At 47.8% G+C, this 15,197-nt stretch overlaps 1 long non-coding RNA gene across 1 annotated transcript; it reads right to left on the reverse strand.

Moving 5' to 3' along the window:
- Positions 1-2,395: 2,395 nt before the first annotated feature.
- Positions 2,396-14,782, reverse strand: LOC138276091 (uncharacterized). The gene is made up of 3 exons (XR_011200576.1): positions 14,713-14,782; positions 11,929-12,060; positions 2,396-2,520 (listed from the first exon to the last, which is right to left on the reverse strand). It is a non-coding gene; the product is annotated as an uncharacterized lncRNA (long non-coding RNA).
- Between the last annotated feature and the right edge of the window lie 415 nt (positions 14,783-15,197).

The raw sequence follows: 15,197 nt of genomic DNA on the forward strand, positions 1-15,197 counted from the left end.
GAATGTCCCTTATATTGTTGAATACGGTACAATCCTATCCTTTCACTATCCCGCAGCGCACTGCAGCAAGGTGACCCGCTGTGCCGCATGAGCTTTTGATAAATGTGTTATTGGTGTAGAGATAGGCTTCCCTTGAGAATACAAAGAGCCGCAACCCAAATCTCTTTGTCTCTTGGGCTAAAGGGAAGTCCATGTGTCAGAAGCACAGACCCAGGACTGCGCGCAGAGGCCTCAGTAGGGATGAGTGATTAAGAGGGAGTGTAAGCGTGAGGGATGGGAAGGAGCAGCAGGTAAGACTGCTGCACATTTATATACCCACCCGGGCCTCATACGTGGCCTCTCATTGGGTGTTATTTATATACCCACCCGGGCCTCATACGTGGCCTCTCATTGGGTGTTATATATATACCCACCCAGGCCTCATACGTGGCCTCTCATTGGGTGTTATTTATATACCCACCCGGGCCTCATACGTGGCCTCTCATTGGGTGTTATTTATATACCCACCTAGGCCTCATACATGACCTCTCATTCAGTGTTATTTCTATACCCACCCGGCCCTCATACGTGGCCTCTCATTGGGTGCTATTTATATACCCAACCGGGCCTCATACGTGGCCCCTCATTGGATGTTATTTATATACCCACACAGGCCTCATACGTGGCCCCTCATTGCAAATTATATATATACCCACACAGGCCTCATACGTGGCCTCCCATTGGGTGTTATTTGTATACCGACACATGCCTCATACGTGGTCCCTCATTAGATATCATTTATATACCCACACAGGCCTCATACGTGGCCTCTCATTGGGTGTTATTTATATACCCACACAGGCCTCATATGTGGCCTCTCATTGGGTGTTATTTATATACCCATCCAGGCCTTATACATGGTCTTTCATTGGGTGTTATTTATATACCCACTGAGGCCTCATCCGTGACCTCTCATTGGGTGTTTTATATATATATACCCACCCAGGCCTCATACATGGCCTCTCATTGGGTGTTATTTATATACCCACCCAGACCTCATACGTGGCCTCTCATTGGGTGTTATCTATATATCCACCCGAGCCTCATACGTGGCCTCTCATTGGCTGTTATATATATACCCACCCTGGCCTCATACATGGCCTCTCATTGGGTGTTATTTATATATCCACACAAGCCTCATACGTGGCCTCTCATTGGGTGTTATATATATACCCACCCAGGCCTCATACATGGCCTTTCATTGGGTGTTATATAAACACCCAGCCAGGCCTCTTATATACCCACCTGGGCCTCATACATGGCCTCTCATTGGGTGTTATTTATATATCCACACAAGCCTCATACGTGGCCTCTCATTGGGTGTTATATATATACCCACCCAGGCCTCATACATGGCCTCTCATTGGGTTTTATATAAACACCCAGCCAGACCTCTTATATACCCACCTGGGCCTCATACATGGTCTCTTTTTGGGTGTTATACTTATACCCACCCAGGCCTCATATGTGGCCTCATTCTGTGTTAATTATATACCCACCCGGGCCTCATACGTGGCCTCTCATTGGGTGTTATTTATATATCCACCCGGGCCTCATACGTTGCCTCTCATTAGGTGTTATTTATATACCCACCCGGGCTTCATATGTGGCCTCTCATTGGGTGTCTTTGGAGTATGCCTTGTTGTGTTTGTGTGTCTGTGTATCCCTGTTTTTGTATGTCTTTGTGTAAGTGTGTACATGTACAAACATGTTTCAGTGCTGGGGCAGCTCTCTCTCTCTCTCTCTCTCTCACTCTCTCTCTCTCTCTCTCTCTCTCTCCCCCCTCTCCCTCCCCTGACCCTTCCTCCATCTGTCATAGTCTTCTTGAACTCATAAGTGGCTGTTTTCACAAAAGGTCCCCGGAACCAAGCTGCACCCGGCTGATGAGCCCATCACTAGGGTGAAACCGGTCCTGGGTTGCTTGTGTTCTGGTTCAGGGAGGACCTGGCCGGGCTGGACTGTTCCTATTGGAGCAGGGACAAGACTGATTTGCATATGGCTGGTCTAAACTGAGGTGGCCTGGTGTGCAGGATTACAATGGATTGCGATGCGGCCCGAGTGATTACCAGTGGCTGAAATTAATTCAAGCATCCATCCATCACTGCTGTGCATATTCACAAAACGCGTAGGTGCTTTTCAACCTTATTTTCAGAATTCTTATTTTAGACTGTCCAAAAGGAAAGATGTTTTAAAAAATATATGAAAGGCACTAACCTTCAAAAAAGCACATTCAAATCAAATATTGTTCTGTGAAAGTTATGTATATTTCTGAAACAAGATTTGTTTTATTTATAAATCAAATGTGGGTATGGAAACCTAAAAGTAAAATATTCTCACCTTTGTGCTGACACAGAGTCTCTCTCAGATGAGGCTGTAAATCTCTCCATGAGGAGGAATCTTCTGTTCCAGGCTCATTTCTCACCCAGGGGCAGCTCTGTCCAGGGAGACTTCCTTGTCTGTCATGAAGGTTGCAGTGGGAAACTGGTACAGAGGAGGGAGAGACAGGTACAGAGAGATGGAGGGAGGAGGGAGAGACAGGTACAGAGAGATGGAGGGAGAGGCAGGTACAGAGAGATGGATGGAGGGAGAGACAGGTACAGAGAGATAGAGGGAGGGAGAGACATGTACAGAGAGAGAGAGGGAGGAGGGAGAGACAGGTACAGAGAGATGGAGGGAGCAAGGAGAGACAGGTGCAGATAGATGGAGGGAGGGACAGGTACAGAGAGAGGGAGGGAGGAGGGAGAGACAGGTACAGAGATATAGAGGGAGGGAGAGACAGGTACAGAGAGATGGAGGGACAGGTACAGAGAGATGGAGGGAGGGAGAGACAGGTACAGAGAGATGGAGGGAGGGAGAGACAGGTACAGAGAGATAGAGGGAGACAGAGACAGGTACAGAGAGATAGAGGGAGGGAGAGACAGGTACAGAGAGATAGAGGGAGGGAGAGACGTACAGAGAGAGAGAGGGAGGAGGGAGAAACAGGTACAGAGAGATGGAGGGAGCAAGGAGAGACAGGTGCAGATAGATGGAGGGAGGGACAGGTACAGAGAGAGGGAGGGAGGAGGGAGAGACAGGTACAGAGATATAGAGGGAGGAAGAGACAGGTACAGAGAGATGGGGTGAGGAGGGAGAGACAGGAGCAGAGAGATGGCGGGAGCAAGGAGAGACAGGTACAGAGTGATGGAGGGGGAGAGACAGGTACAGAGAGATAGAGGGAGGGAGAGAGGTACAGAGAGAGGGAGGGGGAGAGACAGGTACAGAGAGATAGAGGGAGGAGGGAGAGACAGGTAGAGAGAGAGAGAGGGAGAGACAGTTACAGAGAGATGGAGGGAGGAGGGAGAGACAGGAACAGAGAGATAGAGAGAGGAGGGAGAGACAGGAACAGAGAGATGGAAGGAGGAGGGAGAGACAGGTACAGAAAGAGGAAGGTGGGAGAGGCAGGTACAGAGAGATGGAGGGAGGGAGATACAGGTACAGACAGATAGAGGGAGGAGCGAGAGACAGGTAGAGAGAGAGAGAGGGAGAGACAGTTACAGAGAGATGGAGGGAGGAGGGAGAGACAGGAACAGAGAGATAGAGAGGGGAGGGAGAGACAGGAACAGAGAGATGGAAGGAGGAGGGAGAGACAGGTACAGAAAGAAGAAGGCGGGAGAGACAGGTACAGAGAGATATAGAAAGGGAGGAGAGAGAGACGGGTACAGAGAGATAGAGGGAGGAGGGAGAGACAGGTACAGAGAGATGGAGGGAGGAGGGAGAGACAGGTACAGAGAGATGGAGGGAGGAGAGAGAGACGGGTACAGAGAGATGGAGGGAGGAGGGAGAGACGGGTACAGAGAGATTGAGGAAGGGAGGAGAGAGAGTTCAGTACAGAGAGATGGAGGGTGGAGGGGAGAGACAGGTACAGAGAGATGGATGGAAGAAGGGAGAGACGGGTACAGAGAGTTAGAGGAAAGGACGAAGAGGAAGCGGAAGACAAAGAGGGAGAGAAACAGTTAGAGGGAAAGAGAGAGGAGAAAAAGAGGAGTTCAGATCAATATGATATATTGTCTGAGAAAAATATTGGCCAAATTTAAGAAGAGCCCAGCGCCACCTAGGGCAACATTGCCGTCATTGTTTTTTCACTAAGTTAGGTTGGCAAAAACACAGCGCCAATTTACAAACTGGTGCAATGCACGCATTGCGCCACTTTGTAAACCCTTGCGTCACATCATTTTTAACGCCTGCTCAGTGCAGGCGTTAAATTGAGGCGCACCTTTGTTTATAATGGGCCTCTATGTACTTTACAGGATCAGCGCCAACATTTTTGGTGTTAGTCCTCCAAAGTGTCACAATAGCGTCAGAAATTGTGACACTATTGATCCTAACGTGAGCCATAGGGCGCCGAATCATTGATAGGAAGCACACATGGTGGCGTTAGGGGGGGCGCAATGGGGTGCAAGAAAAGAGGCGCTTCATGTAATGAAAAAATCATGTAATGAATGAATCATGTAATAACGAATCATGTAATGAATTAATCATTTAATGAACAAATAACGTAATGAGTAAATCATATAATGAATGAATCGTGTAATGAATCATGTAATGAAGCGCCACTTTTCTTAAATCTGGGCCATTGTGTCATAAATGTCCATCATCGTCCCTTTGGAGTTAATAGAACATCAACCGCCAAAGAGAGAGCTGTTTTGTAAATGACATTTAAGACACAATATTAAAGCCAGACATTAATTTTGTTGATGATTCTCTGACACTCAACCCTCTTTGTGTTTGTGTTTCTTTGCACAGCTGTAGACAGAAGTGCTGTGCACAGTAACACAAGAGCATCGGCGGTGTGGCGGTATCACAGACCAGGTCACGGAGGACTGTGAGGGGTGTGAGCTCAGACAGCCTAGTACAATACAACATGACATGTTAGGAACATACTTACATGTGAGAGTGTGAGGTGGGAGGGGTGTGAGGCAGGGGCGTACCCACCAAGCATGCAGCAGGCGTAGTGGCACTGGGGCCCACAGGGTTGTAAGGGGTGTGAGGCAGGGATATACCTACCAAGCGTGCAGCAGGTGTAGTGGCACTGGGGCCCAGGGCTGTGAGGGGTGTGAGCTCAAACAGTCTAATACAATACAACATGACAAGTTAGGAACATACTTAAATGTGAGAGTGTGAGGTGGGAGGGGTGTGAGGCAGGGGCGTACCCACCAAGCATGCAGCAGGTGTAGTGGCACTGGGGCCCAGGGCTTTAAGGGGTGTGAGGCAGGGATATACCTACCAAGCGTGCAGCAGGTGTAGTGGCACTGGGGCCCAGGGCTGTGAGGGGTGTGAGCTCAAACAGCCTAGTACAATATAACATGACATGTTAGGGACATACTTAAATGTGAGAGTGTGTGGTGAAAGGGGTGTCAGGTAGGGGCGTACCCACCAAGCGTGCAGCAGGTGTAGTGGCAATGGGGCCCAGGGTTGTAAGGGGTGTGAGGCAGGGGCGTACCTACCAAGAGTGCAGCAGGTGTAGTGGCACCGGGGCCCAGGGCTGTGAGGGGTGTGAGCTCAAACAGCCTAGTACAATATAACATGACATGTTAGGGACATACTTAAATGTGAGAGTGTGTGGTGAAAGGGGTGTCAGGTAGGGGCGTACCTACCAAGCGTGCAGCAGGTGTAGTGGCACTGGGGCCAGGGCTGTGAGGGGCCCAGGGCTGTGAAGGGCCCACTGCTCTCCAGTTGTATTGGTTTAGAGCTCTTGGCATCCGTGCTGCACCACTGGTACAAGACAGATATGTTGAACGAACTGCACTCGGTAAAAGTAAGAAGGGTACATTTACCAATGCTACCCACGTCTACCTCACCCCTGTGTCTACAGCCACCGCCCTCACTTTCAGCATCTACTCTCCTAGAGTGACGTTCACTAACATGGCTGAACCCAAAGCCACATGAAGGCCAGGCCATGCCACAGGGGCACTGTGCACATCTGACATGATGTCATGCACCACAACATGTTGGAACAGAGCAGGAAACAATCTTTACCTGGAGAGAGACACAGAGACATAACATGTCGACTCAAAGTAAGGGTGTAGGAGGCTGGCCCTCTATGTCGTGTGCAAGGCTGGGCACACTGTGCAGGGGGTCCGGCAACCACACATTGGTTTACAGGGGTAAAAACTAGATCACCTAATGCTCTCATTTTTATGGTAGCTTGGTCGAGCAGTTAGGCTAATCTTGGAGAACTGCAAAGCATTTTTTCACAGTATCAATCATGCAACTCAAACATTCAAAGGAATAACTCGAGACCAATTTATAAAAATACTTCAGAGTTTTATATAATTTTTAATACCAAAATTTTCAAAATTGGTTAAGTACTTTTTGATATATGGATTTTTGAAGATTAAAATAAATAGTAGTTTAGTGCGTAATTACGCACCATGGGAATCAATGGAAAGTCACCTTTAAAAATACATATCAAATCACACAGTTGCTTTACAAAGTTCTTCTTTTGCAGGTTGGTCGAGGTTATTAATGGGCACACTGTGCCAGCTGGAGAAGTTCAGGCGGCTCCTGGTTTTGCCAGGAGCAGCGGTTAAAAGTATCTGGAGCTGATGCAGGGCCACTGCGAGCCACTGCATGTGGAAAAGGTCTGTGCAGGTAAGTTTAGGTGGGGTAACCTTGGAATCAAAGATGGCAAAATCCAGGGACACTCTGGGGTGGTGATGGACAGGGGAGTGATCACTCCCCTTTCTTTTGCCCAGTTTCGCGCCAGAGCAGAGACTGGGGGGCCCTGAACTGGTGTCGACTGTATTATGCAAGAAGGACACCATCAGTGGCCTTCAAAGCATTTCCAGAGGCTCTGGGAGGATACTCCTCCCATGCCTGTAACACCTATTTCCAAAGGGAGAGGGTGTAACACCCTGCTCCTAAAGGAAACGCATTGTTCTGCCTTCCTGGGATTGAGCCGCTCAAGCCCCAGGAGAGCAGAAGCCTGTCTGTGAGGTGGCAGCAGCTGGGGCAACCACGGAAGGCTGGTATGGCAGTACTGTGGAGCACCCTGAGTGCATGGAATTGTGCAACCAATACTGGAATCAGTATTGGGGTACAATTCCCAGTTGGTAAACACCTTACTTGGCCATATTCTGAGTTACCTCGTGAAGCTGTACATAGGTATTGACCTATGTCCAGTGCACACTTAAAATGGCGTCCCGCGCTCACAAAGTCTGGGAAGATGAGCCTGGAGGACGTGGGGGCACCTCTGCTAGTGCAGGGGTGACCGCACGCACAGGTACTTTGCACCCAGCCTTCAGCGTCTGAAGGCCTGACATATATGTGACTTATGCAACTTATTAGTGACCTAGTGCATTGAAAATGGCTGTGAAATAGTGCATGCACTATTCCACACAGGCTGCAATGGCAGTCCTGTAGGAGCATTTGCATGGGCTCCCTATGGGTTGCAAAAGTAATGCTGCAGCCCATAGGGATCCCCTGGAACCCCAATGTCCTGGGTAACTGAGTACCATGTACTAGGGACATATAAGAGGGTCTAGCAGGATCCCAGTGACACAGTCAAGACACACTGACAAACAGGCCAAAAATGGGGGTATCCATGCTGAGGCTACTTTCCCATATTCTGGTTCTTGCTAAATCTTTTATCACGTGTTCTTGTGTGTTCTAGGAAACTTACTGTGATTTACTCCTGCTTTCATGGGCTCTGGGGTAGGTTATATTACTTACCTTTGGTGTTTTCTTGCACTCCCATCAGCGCTCCTCTACACACTACACTTGCCAGGGTGGAAAACGACTTTCGCATTCTACTATTTTAGTATATGGTTTGTGTTCCGCCTAGGCCCATTTCTAACTCTTGTGTTTTTCACTATGTGTACTGTTTTCTAACAGTTTTTACAGCTAATTCTGCATTCTAGTGTGTATAATTTGTGTACATTCCTTACATCCTAAGGGAGTATAGCCTCAAAGGTATTTTTGGCATTTGTTTCACCAAAATAAAGTACCTTTATTTTTGTAACACTGAGGCCCATATTTATACTTTTTTAGTGCTGTTTTTGCACTGCTTTTTGACAAAAAAACGGCGCAAAATTACAAAATACAATTGTATTTTGTAAGTTTGCATCACTTTTGCGCATAAATATAAATAAATATGGGCCTGAGTATTTTCTTTCATGTGTGTAAATACGGTGTGTCTACAGTGGTATTGCATGAGCTTTGCGTGACTCCTAGTTAGGCCTTGGCTGCTCGCCTATACTACCCCTAGAGAGCCTGGCTTCTAGACACTGACTACATTTCACTAATGTAGGAGGCTGGACTGGCTTGTAGTGAGTACCAAGGGGTACTTGCACCTTGCACCAGGCCCAGTTATCCCTTATTAGTGTATAGGGTGTCTAGCAGCTTAGGCTGATAGATAATGGTAGCTTAGCAGAGCAGCTTAGGCTGAACTAGGAGACGTGTGAAGCTACTACAGTACCACTTAGTGTCATATGCACAATATCCTAAGAAAACACAGTACACAGTTATACTAAAAATAAAGGTACTTTATTTTTATGACAATATGCCAAAGTATCTCAGAGTGTACCCTCAGTGAGAGGATAGGAAATATACACAAGATATATATACACAATAGAAAAAATATGCAGTATAGTCTTAGAAAACAGTGCAAACAATGTATAGTTGCAATAGGATGCAATGGGGAAACATAGTGATAGGGGCAACACAAACCATATACTCCAAAAGTGGAATGCGAACCACGAATGGACCCCAAACCTATGTGACCTTGTAGAGGGTCGCTGGGACTATTAGAAAATAGTGAGAGTTAGAAAAATAACCCTCCCCAAGACCCTGAAAAGTGAGTGCAAAGTGCACTAAAGTTCCCCTAAGGACAAAGAAGTCGTGTTAGAGAAATAATGCAGGAAAGACACAAACCAGCAATGCAACAACTGTGGATTTCCAATCTAGGGTACCTGTGGAACAAGGGGACCAAGTCCAAAAGTCACAAGCAAGTCGGAGATGGGCAGATGCCCAGGAAATGCCAGCTGCGGGTGCAAAGAAGCTTCTACTGGACAGAAGAAGCTGAGGTTTCTGCAGGAACGAAAAGGGCTAGAGACTTCCCCTTTGGTGGACGGATCCCTCTCGCCTTGGAGAGTCGTGCAGAAGTGTTTTCCCGCTGGAAGGACGCCAACAAGCCTTGCTAGTTGCAAATCGTGCGTTTGGCGTTTTTGGACGCTGCTGGGGCCCAGGAGGGACCAGGAGATCGCAAATTGGACCTGAAGAGAGAGGGGACGTCGAGCAAGACAGAGAGCCCTCACTAAAGCAGGTAGCACCCGGAGAAGTGCCAGAAACAGGCACTACGAGGATGCGTGAAACAGTGCTTGCCGAAGTTGCACAAGGGAGTCCCACGTCGCCGGAGACCAACTTAGAAAGTCGTGCAATGCAGGTTAGAGTGCCATGGACCCAGGCTTGGCTGTGCACAAAGGATTTCCGCCGGAAGTGCACAGGGGCCGGAGTAGCTGCAAAGTCGCGGTTCCCAGCAATGCAGCCCAGCGAGGTGAGGCAAGGACTTACCTCCACCAAACTTGGACTGAAGAGTCACTGGACTGTGGGGGTCACTTGGACAGAGTTGCTGGATTCGAGGGACCTCGCTCGTCGTGCTGAGAGGAGACCCAAGGGACCGGTAATGCAGCTTTTTGGTGCCTGCGGTTGCAGGGGGAAGATTCCGTCGACCCACGGGAGATTTCTTTGGAGCTTCTGGTGCAGAGAGGAGGCAGACTACCCCCACAGCATGCACAAGCAGGAAAACAGTTGAGAAGGCGGCAGGATCAGCGTTACAGAGTTGCAGTAGTCGTCTTTGCTACTATGTTGCAGGTTTGCAGGCTTCCAGCGCGGTCAGCAGTCGATTCCTTATCAGAAGGTGAAGTGAGAGATGCAGAGGAACTCGGATGAGCTCTTGCATTCGTTATCTGAAGTTTCCCCAGAGACAGAGACCCTAAATAGCCAGAAAAGAGGGTTTGGCTACCTAGGAGAGAGGATAGGCTACTAACACCTGAAGGAGCCTATCAGCAGGAGTCTCTGACGTCACCTGGTGGCACTGGCCACTCAGAGCAGTCCAGTGTGCCAGCAGCACCTCTGTTTCCAAGATGGCAGAGGTCTGGAGCACACTGGAGGAGCTCTGGACACCTCCCAGGGGAGGTGCAGGTCAGGGGAGTGGTCACTCCCCTTTCCTTTGTCCAGTTTCGCGCCAGAGCAGGGGCTAAGGGGTCCCTGAACTGGTGTAGACTGGCTTATGCAGAATTGGGCACATCTGTGCCCAAGAAAGCATTTCCAGAGGCTGGGGGAGGCTACTCCTCCCCTGCCTTCACACCATTTTCCAAAGGGAGAGGGTGTCACACCCTCTCTCAGAGGAAGTTCTTTGTTCTGCCATCCTGGGCCAGGCCTGGCTGGACCCCAGGAGGGCAGATGCCTGTCTGAGGGGTTGGCAGCAGCAGCAGCTGCAGTGAAACCCCAGGAAGGGCAGTTTGGCAGTTCCAGGGTCTGTGCTACAGACCACTGGGATCATGGAATTGTACCAAAAATGCCAGGATGGCATAGAGGGGGCCATTCCATGATCATAGACATGTTACATGGCCATATTCGGAGTTACCATGGTGAAGCTACATATAGGTAGTGACCTATATGTAGTGCACGCGTGTAATGGTGTCCCCGCACTCACAAAGTTCAGGGAATTGGCTCTGAACAATGTGGGGGCACCTTGGCTAGTGCCAGGGTGCCCTCACACTAAGTAACTTTGCACCTAACCTTTACCAGGTAAAGGTTAGACATATAGGTGACTTATAAGTTACTTAAGTGCAGTGTAAAATGGCTGTGAAATAACGTGTGCGTTATTTCACTCAGGCTGCAGTGGCAGGCCTGTGTAAGAATTGTCAGAGCTCCCTATGGGTGGCAAAAGAAATGCTGCAGCCCATAGGAATCTCCTGGAACCCCAATACCCTGCGTACCTCAGTACCATATACTAGGGAATTATAAGGGTGTTCCAGTAAGCCAATGTAAATTGGTAAAAATGGTCACTAGCCTGTTAGTGACAATTTGGAAAGAAATGAGAGAGCATAACCACTGAGGTTCTGATTAGCAGAGCCTCAGTGAGACAGTTAGGCACTACACAGGGAACACACACATATAGGCCACAAACTTATGAGCACTGGGGTCCTGACTAGCAGGGTCCCAGTGACACATAACAAACATACTGAAAACATAGGGTTTTCACTATGAGCACTGGGCCCTGGCTAGCAGGATCCCAGTGAGACAGTGAAAACACCCTGACATACACTCACAAACAGGCCAAAAGTGGGGGTAACAAGGCTAGAAAGAGGCTACTTTCTCACAACTAACAAAGGATAACTGGACCTGGTATAAGGTGTAAGTACCTTTGGTACCCACTGCAAACCAGACCAGCCTCCTACACTTACCCACAATAAATGCAGTTGATGGAGGACAGGGCACATAAGCAGTGTGCCATGTTGAGTTTGTGTTTTAGGTTTGCACCAGGACTTTCAGCATGTGATGGCAGTGCTGGGTACATCTGGATGCATGGCCCTAGGGAGTGGCACAATCACTGCTGCTGCCCTCAGGAGCCTACCCATAGTACCTCATGCCCTGGGTATGTAAGTACTCTCTTACTGGGGACTCATAGTGGTAGTTAAGAGTGTATCCCATTGTGCCAATGCATCACAACAGTTTTAGGGAAAGAGCTCTGGCCCAGGGAACCTGGTTAGCAGGGGCCATAGGCACAATCATTTCTAGGCCACATTATACATCAGGCAAAAAGTGGGGGGTAACAATGTCCAAAAGAGGCCTTTTCTCAGAGAGAAGCTTTTTACCTGGGTAGAGACACAGAGACATAACATTTACCTGTACGGAGGCACAGAGAGGTTTTCAGAAGAGAGAGCGGAGGATTCTGGGAAGACCCTTGACCATCTCCAGCCTGGCCTTGGAGACCAGCACAGCTCTGCACCCTGGGGCGGTAGAACACTTCTCTCTCCACTGCAGGGTGGTAGAACCCGGAGAGAGGGGAGGTGGAGATGAGAGAGAGAAAACAAATACAAGAGATTAAGTGAGGAAAGAAGGTGTGAATTTTTTCCACTCCAAGCTGCAGGGCCCTAATTAACTTTCACTCACAATAACCAAGAAAGTCTTCAGCACTTTGCACCCTCTAGTAGCGCAGTAACATGGTGTTAGACATGTTTAACTTCAATGCGCTATTATTCTTGTTCATCACAAGATACAAAAATGTGTGCTTGTGAATGAGCCTGATTCACAAAGGTAAACTCACACTTTTGTCTACGTTTACAATTGTTTGTTATTCACGAAGGTATTTTACTAGCAGTATCTTTACGGCTTCCGAGTCCCCTCACTTAAAAGATAGGACACTCCTTTTTATGTGTGGAGGTTCCTCTGCCATGAAGAAACTACTCATAAAATACCTTATTGAATAGCAAACAATTGTAAACTTACACAAAAGTGTAAGCTTGTGTTTGTGAATAAGTCCCAATGTAGCTCCTTTCACCGATTCTAAATAAGGTGTGAAACATTTGTTGACGATGACCACAAAAGGCTAAGTCAGGCTGCAACAGTATTTTAATAGCTCATGTGGCATCATCACACCTCTTTAGGGTGCGCTGGCTGTAAGTTCATGTTAATGCATTTTTACTGAATCATAATAACTAAGAAGTCAGACTAAAGCTCCTCGAGTCGGACATAAACCGCTTGTTTCTTTTCACTGTGATTTCATCTTAGTACAAAACGCAGCTGTGATCCCAGGAGGGGGTGTGAAGGGTCTCCAGGGCAGGATCAGTGCAGCTTCCTGAGGGACTCAGGGATGGAGAGAGAGGGGCACAAACTGAGGGACATAGAAGATAAGGAGAAGGACTGAGGACCAAGGGAAGCACTGAGGGAGAAGGTGGAGGGGCGGTGATCTAGAGAGAGAGGATTGAAAGGAGGAGAAAAAAGGTGGGTTTAGGAGGGAAAGCGTAAAAGGAGACACCACGGGTGGAGCGGTCCCTGAGGGAGTGAATGGAGCAAATAATATTTAGTGTCCTGGCTGAATGCGTGTGCCCCTATTTCAGTCAGTCAGAGTCAGGGCAAGGATTTAAAGCACATTCACATTTCATCAGCGACCGCTCTTCACTGCGGCCCTTTCTGACATGTCATCATCACCATCATCAGCATCACTGGCCACAGTGCCCTCTTTAGGAGCCTTCCACAGCTCTCAGGACTCAGAACATTTATTAATCATCACCATCATCATCAATATCATCACCATCTTCACTATCGTCATAACCATCATCACCATCATTATCATCACTGGCCACAGCACCCCCTTCAGAAGCCTTCCACAGCTCTCGGGACTAAGAACATTTAATAATCATCATCATCACCATCATCATCATCACTGGCCACGGTGCCCTCTTCAGGAGCCTTCCACAGCTCTCGGGACTCAGGACATTTAATAATCATCATCACCATCATCATCAGTATCATCACCATCTTCACTATCGTCATAACCATCATCGCCATCATCATCATCACTGGCCACAGCAGCCCTTTCAGGAGCCTTCCACAGCTCTCGGGACTCAGAACATTTAATAATCATTGTCACCATCATCATCATCACTGGCCACGGTGCCCCCTTCAGGAGCCATCCACAGCTCTCGGGACTTGGAACATTTAATAATCATCATCATTACCATCATCACTGGCTACGGTGCCCTCTTCAGGAACCTTCTGTAGCTCTCAACCCTGACAACATTTAATAATCAGCATCATCACCATCATCATCATCACTGAGAGGGGCACCCCCTTCAGGAGCCTTCTGCAACTGTCAACACTTAGGGCCCGATTCACAAAGATTTAGATCAAAAGTCTAACTTTACACCTGAAGCCTAACTTTACACCTGAAGTCCAACATTACAGCTGAAGTCTGAATTTACACCAGAAGTGTAACTTTACACCAGAACTCTAACTTTACTCCTGAAGCTTAACTTTCCACCTGAAGTGGAACTTTACACCTGAAGTCCAACATTACACCTGAGGTCTAACTTTACACCTGAAATGTAACTTTATACCGGAAGTGTAACTTTACACCTGAAGTCCAACTTTATACTTGATGTCTAACTTTACACCTGAGCCTAACTTTAAACCTGAAGTCCAACATTACACCTGAAGTCTAACTGTACACCTGAAGTGCAAATTAAGACCTCAAGTCTAACTGAGAGCAATCGTCTAACTTTACTACTTTTCGATATTCACAAAGGTAAGTTCCTACTAGCAAGTTTACTGCTAGTAAACTTACTAGTAGTAAAATCACTAGTAGTAAAGTTACGAGCAGTACTTTACCTTTGTGAATATTGAAAAGTAGTAACTTTCGGTCTAACTTTACCTTTGAGAATCGGGCCCTTAATCTTCATCATCATCACCATCCTCATCATCACCATCCAGCGGAATGTACAATACAGGCGTTACTGCTGGGGCTGATGAACAACTACAAACTGCACCTCTGCGATTAAAATGTAGAATTAGGAGCCTCCATTTCTTTTCATCTACAGCTCTTCTAATCATGCCTGAAGCAGAGAAGCTCTTTCACGTGCCAAGGGGGGGGGGGTCGCAGGGTTTAAAAATCAACTCCACACTTCTTACCCAGACGGTATAGCACGATGTTTATGAATGTAGTCACTGCAACCATCACTCCCAGGGCTATCGCCTGCTTCCTTACACAAGGGATCTCCCGGCCACCTGGAGAGGAAATCACAGAATCCGGCATTTAACTTTACATGTGGGAAAGGCTCACCTGCTTGTAGCTGGAGAACAAAATCGTAGGAGGACTTGTGATAGCCTGAGTTAGGGTGTGTCAGGTCATTCCAATAAATATCAGTGTGTGCGAAGACTGGTCACTGAGTGTGTTTACGAAGACTGGTCACTGAGTCTCAGTGTGTGTCAAGACTGGTCCCTGAGTCTCAGTGTGTGTCAAGACTGGTTCCTGAGTCTCAGTGTGTGCCAAGACCGGTCACTGAGTCTCAGTGTGTGTCAAGAACGGTCACTGAGTCTCAGTGTGTATGAAGACTGATCACTGAGTCTCAGTGTGTGCCAAGTCTGGTCACTAAGTCACAGTGTGTACCAAAACT

Source organism: Pleurodeles waltl, unplaced genomic scaffold (genome assembly GCF_031143425.1).
Source record: "Pleurodeles waltl isolate 20211129_DDA unplaced genomic scaffold, aPleWal1.hap1.20221129 scaffold_37, whole genome shotgun sequence".
Taxonomy (NCBI): Eukaryota; Metazoa; Chordata; class Amphibia; order Caudata; family Salamandridae; genus Pleurodeles; species Pleurodeles waltl.